This window comes from Sphaeramia orbicularis, chromosome 3, assembly GCF_902148855.1.
Source record: "Sphaeramia orbicularis chromosome 3, fSphaOr1.1, whole genome shotgun sequence".
In the NCBI taxonomy this organism is placed as follows: Eukaryota; Metazoa; Chordata; class Actinopteri; order Kurtiformes; family Apogonidae; genus Sphaeramia; species Sphaeramia orbicularis.
In genome coordinates this window covers 15,079,387-15,086,441 of record NC_043959.1, presented here as the reverse complement: position 1 = coordinate 15,086,441, position 7,055 = coordinate 15,079,387, and positions in this window count along the sequence as shown.

The following is a 7,055-nucleotide window of genomic DNA, read 5'->3' as shown; positions in this document are numbered from 1 at the left end:
AATTCCACTGTTATTGATGACGGATCATGTCCTGAGTCTGACTCTGAACAATAATGATGAGTGGATGTGCAGCGCGATAGTGAAATAACGATATCTCTACTACCAGATTTTTACACTCTAGGAATCGATTTACAAAATCAAAATATCGATACTTTTGAATACTTCGGTCATTTTGAGGTAATGTATATCAGGAACACAGTGGAAAGTAGCTAAACTGTTGGGATCTGGTTCAAATGATCCATGACTGGTGGGAACTACTTCTTCTTCCGCCTAGGTAAGTGTGTGTGCCTAAAGGATAAGAAGGAGAGGCAGTAGAACCCACAAAGGATGACACTGCTAACCCATCATCAGGGACCCTCACCATGTGTTGCATCAAGAAGTCTGCCTCGATGCCTTCAGGCCGGTGTTACCACGCTCCTCAGAGGAGAACCAATAGATATTCAAAATCTTTTATTCCTTCAGCTATCACACTTTTAAACTCTGACAGAAGCCATTATAGTCATTTTAATATGATTTTCTTTTTTTTTCTTTTTTAAATATTAGCAGACCAATAAGGTCTTTTAGTCTCCATTGGTATTTATCGATTATTTATTGTTGATTATTTAAATGCATTTATTCGTAGTTGCTTTCAATATTCCTGTATTTGTGCACTGATTTATTTATGTTTGTCACATTGCACTTTGGATGTGGGCTGATGTCTGTGGTAAGCTGCAAATGAATTGCCCGTATGGGGTAAATAAAGTTTTCTGAATCTGAATGCGCCGGTCGTTTTTTCTTTTTTTTTTTTTTTAAGCCACTTTGTGGAATTTTTTGACCCACCCCGCAAATAAAATGACATTCTTTGAACCCGCGCCAGCCCGACCCAGGTCTGCTGATCCGCACATCACTACTGCTCACTGTGCTCCATGTTTTCATGTAGAAAGATGAGAGTATCAACATGCATTGAATGACGGCTCGTGTGCTGTCAGGTGATGGAAAGGAGAGAGAGAATAACACACGACTAGTCGACTCCTCCAAAGTAACGTCGACTTGTGCCACAGACGTCGACGCGTTGACAAACCGACTTTTCAGTTAATGCCCTAGTTTATAATGTGGAACCAGGTCTCATTTTAGATTCAAGTTATTTAAATATATCAAATGAAATCACACTTACACTTCCCTTGGACCAGGTGTCAACCATTGGACTCCAGCAGGCCTCCAACCTGAAAGGAGAGGAGGTCAGAGCAGCTGGAAACATGGACGTTACCTCAGCTCTGATCCACTGAAGCTTTTCTGTTCACATCCACTACATGGTTCCTTCTGAATAACTTATGGATTCTCTTTATCTGTGAAACATTGGCTGTAAATTCATAAAGGATGACAGATGGTTCCTGTCAGCTCCACCTGTTCTGTCACACATTATCTGTGTGTGCATCAGCTCAGTCCACACCTGACAGTGTCCAGTCTCCAGTGTGGATCCTCCATTAGAGCAGACAGCTCCTGTCCTGAGTCTCCTGGATGGTTGTAGCTCAGGTCTAGCTGTCTGAGATGGGACGGATTGGACTTTAGGGCTGAGACCAGAGCAGAACATCCTTCCTCTGTGATCAGACATCCTGACAGTCTGTAACACAAAACATCATATACGTCAACTGAGGATGGAACAATCATCTCTACATGTATTAGATTATCTGCAAATGAATGTGATTTATATGGGGTGACTTATTGACATATTGCAGGACAAGATCACATTATCCATCCCATTAGTTTTTGAATCCGGACCTGAGAGTGTCCAGTCTGCATCCTGGACTCTTCAGTCCATCTGACAGTATCTTCACTCCTGAATCCTTCAGGTCATTGCTACTTAGATCCAGATGTGACAGAGTAGAGGACTGGGATCTGAGAACTGAGGACAGAGCTTCACAGCTTCTGTCGGACAGGTTACAGCCACTGAGTCTGAACAAAACAAAAGGTATGAGTATAAAGTTACTGATCTTGTTAAAATGATAGATACATAGTTGAGATTAGGGGTGCACCGATACCAATACCAGTATTGGTCCAATACTGAGCGCGTGTACTAATACTCGTACTCTTAAAAGTGCTCTGATACCAACACACAAATACTACTTGAAAGCAGTGTGACATTCACCTCTGTGGAACTGTGGAGGTAGTGGATCTTTTCAAAGATCGACTGTGTGAGTTAGTGAAAAACTACTGACATATTTATGACAACTATCCTCATCAGTATTGACATTAGTATCGCTATGTCGCCATGTTTGTTATTACTGACTTTCTTCTTCTTCTTCTCAAAAACCGTTACTCTTCTTCATGGTATTTGTCCTGTATGGTTAATTAAGAGCGGCATTCTCTGGTGGATTGATTGAGAAACACTCATTCTAATGCATTAAATGTCAGTAGCAGCACTTTGTTACACTCAAACTAATGACAATGACAATAAAGCACATTTTCAAAAGTAACTAAGAACTGTAATGGTATTATTAAGGACTCATATCAGTACTCAGTAATGGCAAGTAATCAAATCTAAGTACTTGTACTTGTACTCGGTCTGGAAGAAAGTGGTATCGGTGCATCCCTAGTGGAGACTCTTTGATCAAACTGCTTGTTCTCACAGAGCTTTGTTGGAGGCTTTGACCACTGGCAGCAGCCTCAGAAGAACCTCCTCCGAAGCAGAGTATTTCTTCAGGTCAAACACATCCAGGTCTTGTTCTGATGACAGTAAGATGAAGGCCAGAGCTGACCACTGAGCAGGAGACAGTTGTTCTGTGGAGAGATGACCTGATCTCAGGTACTTCTTGGATCTGATCCACCAGAGATCGATCATTCAGTTCGTTCAGGACCGTGGAACAGGTTGATGCTTCTCTCTGCAGACAGATTCTCACTGATCTTCTTCTTGATGTACTCAACAGTTTTCTGATTGTTGTCTGAGCTGCTTCCTGTTGGCTTCAGTAGACTTTGCATGAGACTCTGATTGGTCTGCAGTGATAGACCCAGGAGGAAGCGGAGGAACAGGTCCAGGTGTCCATTTGGACTTTGTAAGGCCTGGTCCACAGCGGTCTGGTAGAAATGGACAGGTTTGTCCTTTGATAGTTTAGACCAAACAGATGTTTGTCTTGACAGCAGATTGACTCTAGTGTTGATGAAGGTCTGATGGACATGAAGAGCAGCCAGAAACTCCTGGACGCTCAGATGGACGAAGCAGAACCTCTTGTCCTGGTACAGTCCTGTCTCCTCTTTGAAGACCTCAGTGAACACTCCTGAGTACACTGAGGCTGATCTCATGTCCATGCCACACTCTATCAGGTCTGATTCATAGAAGATCAGGTTTCCTTTCTTCAGCTGCTTAAAGGCCAGTTTTCCCAGAGACTTGATCATCTTTCTGGTCTCTGGACTCCAGTGTGGATCTGTGTCAGCTCTTCCATCATACTTGATGTTCTTGACTTTGGCCTGAACCACCAGGAAGTGGATGTACATGTCAGTCAGGGTTTTGGGCAGTTGTCTTCTCTCTGTGGTCTTCAACACGTTCTCCAGAACTGTAGCAGTGATCCAGCAGAAGACTGGGATGTGACACATGATGTGGACGCTTCGTGACGTCTTGATGTGGGAGATGATTGTGTTGGTCTGTTCTTCATCTGTGAACCTCTTCCTGAAATACTCCTCCTTCTGTGGGTCAGTGAACCCTCTGACCTCTGTCACCATGTCCACACACTGAGCAGGGATCTGATTGGCTGCTGCAGGTCGTGTGGTTATCCAGAGGCGAGCAGAGGGAAGCAGGTTCCCCCTGATGAGGTTCATCAGCAGCACATCCACTGAGGTGGACTCTGTAACATCAGTCAGGATCTGAGTGTTGTTGAAGTCCAGAGGAGGTCGACACTCATCCAGACCGTCTAAGATGAACACCACCTGGAGGTCTTCAAAGATCCAGATTCCTGCTTCTTTGGTTTCAGTGAAGAAGTGATGAACGAGTTCCACCAAGCTGAACTTCTTCTGTTTCAGCACATTCAGCTCTCTGAAGGTGAATGGAAATATGAAGTGGATGTCCTGGTTGGCTTTGTCTTCAGCCCAGTCCAGACTGAACTTCTGTGTTAAGACTGTTTTCCCGATGCCAGCCACGCCCTTTGTCAGCACTGTTCTGATTGGCTGATCTCTGTCAGGTGGTGTTTTAAAGATGTCTTCACAGGTGATGGTTCTTGGTGGTCTGTGTGGGTTCCTGGATGCTGTTTCAATATGTCTGACCTCATGTTCCTGGTTGACCTCTGTAGCCCCTCCCTCTGTGATGTAGAGCACTGTGTAGATCTGGTTCAGGAGGGTTTGGGGTTTCCTGCTTTAGCGATGCCCTCAAACACACACTCAAACTTCTGCTGCAGGTTACGTTTCAGTTCACGCTGAAAAACTGCAGAATGACTTCCTGAATGCAGACCCAGATAAAACCATCAGTCTCACAGTAAATCCAAGTATTTTCATCTGTTCAATCTAGACAGAATGGTCTTACTGCGGTGCAGACGCTCAGCCAGCTCCTCCTGTTTCATCCTCCTCAGGAAGTTCAGTGTGATCCTCAGAAAAGCCTCTGAGCTCGTCCTCTGCTCTTCATCCTCACCACTCAGACTCTCTAAGCATTCTGGGTAATCTGTACTCAGAACCTGGTGGAACTTCTTCAGTTCGTTCTTGACAAAAGTGCAGATGTTCTCCTTCAGCAGCTGGAACACAAAACATTATGAATGACACAAAGTCTACCCATGGACCAAAGCTCAGGTCCATGTTGGACACAGTGACGTCCACTGGTCTGAAACCAGCAGCAGGAGATGACTGGACAGAACAGATGGACCAGTAGATGTTGGACATGTACACACCTTAAATATGGAGTCCAGCTGAGTCTGATCCTGTAGACCAGTAGGAACCTCTGAGCTCTGCTGCCCCACTCTGTGGACCAATCATCAACAATGAGCTGACATGATGTCTGTCCACACTGACACCAACAGGTGGACACACCTGGACATGAACATGAGTTACATGACCCCCTGTAGTGGGAAAGGTGTCCTGGTCCTGCTGATCCCACTAAGAATCAACACCTCAGTGTGTTTGGACCTTCACGCTCACTGTTTAAGTTGATCAACAGGTTCAGTTGAGTTCAGTTTATCAGGATCCCCATCAGCCACATCATGGCAGCAGGACTGAACTCAGTTTAATCACATAGAAATGTCATTTCTGAGACTGAAGAAAATTTACTCAGTCATTTCAAGACAAAATAAAGGGACACCTGTCAGCCAATCAGAATTCAGAATGGTCAGTAACCATGGGGACGTTTGTGTGTCAGGAGATAATGTCAGATTGGTAGCCACTCAAAATGTCTAATTCTGTGTTTTTCAACCTTGGTGTCGGGACCCCACGTGGGGTCGCCTGGAATTCATATGGGGTCGCCTAAAATTTCAAGTAATTGATAAAAAAAATTTAAATAAATTACTAATACATTTTTTAATGATTCAATATATATTTCATTATAATTAAAACACCACACATTTTTCTTAATAAAAATTCAGTTCACATAAAATGCAGGATATAACATCTGAGAGGGCATGTCTTGATTGACCTGATCATGTGACCACATGCGTTACTACGCTTTAACCTACCCAGACACAGTCGAAACTGGATCGAACAGAGAATGGAAAGATTTCTTCACCCGTCTGGCCCCACTAAGACATCTCCAAGGGAAAAATGTCTCCGTTTTGAATGTCTGGGGTCGCTAGAAATTTGTGATGTTAAAATGGGGTCATGAGCCAAAAAAGGTGGGGAACCACTGGTCTAATTATTTTATACTCAACAAACCTTTTGACAATAAATCATGTTAAGAATTTGAGCTGAGAATGAACACATAAACGTTCAAACTAAAGTCAGTATTTAAAATATATTTAATAAATAGTTGAAACATCGGACATTTACATCAAACTTACGTCTCAGCAGAAAATAATGGTGGGAACCCCATGGACCGGTCAGTCCTGAAGGACACACAACTGGATTCAGGTCCAGGGGACTCTGATCTTTGATGGGTCCTGGTCATCAGGAAATATGATATGAACGATTATCTGTGTCCAACTTTACCTCCAGTTCTATCGCATTCAGAATCACAACAGAATGAAACAGACATTCTGATGAATCCTCAGTGAAGACAGATCTTTATCATGATTCCATCCTTTATATAAACAGGTTAAATCTGCACTGAGGTGAAAATCTCAGTAAATAAGCACAGAACCAACACCTTTCCTACATAATGACTAAATAGAGGATGAGACTGGGTTCAATAATACAGAGGACTCCTCAGCTGTGTGTCGGTAAAAGGGTTGACTTTTGACATGTCTTTTATTGTTTTTTAGTGCTGTCTGTGGTGTGGGTGTGTGTTGTAGATTCCAGTGCAGCGAGTTAAGGCTTGTTAGTGTTAAATCAGTCAGGTGTGATTCAGCATCTATTTCCCCTACTGCTGAAATTCTGAGCACAAAACCAGATGACTTTTTCTGCAAAACTGAGCTACAGCAGAGCCCCTCTGCAACTGTAAGTGTTAGATGTGTTGGATGACTTTAACTTGAACTAATATTAGTTCAGCCAGTACAGTAACATCAGCCTGGTTAGTAACTTAAATCTCTATTTATTTTATTCTCATGAAACCTTTTGACAATAAATGATGTGAAGAATCGGAGCTGAAAATGAACACATTATAAACCTTCAAAGTAAAGTCAGTATTTAATATATATTTAATAAACAGTGGACACATCGGACATTTACATCAAACTTAAGTCTCTGCAAAAAATAATGGTGGGAACCCCATGGATCCATCACTCCTGAAGGATAGACCACTTGGTCCAGGTCCAGGATCAGGTCCAGAGATCTCTGGTCTCTGATGGATCCTGGTCATCAGGAAATATGATATGAACAATTATCTGTGTCCAACTTTATCTCCAGTCATAAGTTATAGACCTTCAAACTAAAGTGTAAACATCTGGCAGAAAATGTGGTGGGTTCTTCTTGGACCACTCACTGCTGAAGGACTCACAGCTGGTGTTGTCAGTGGT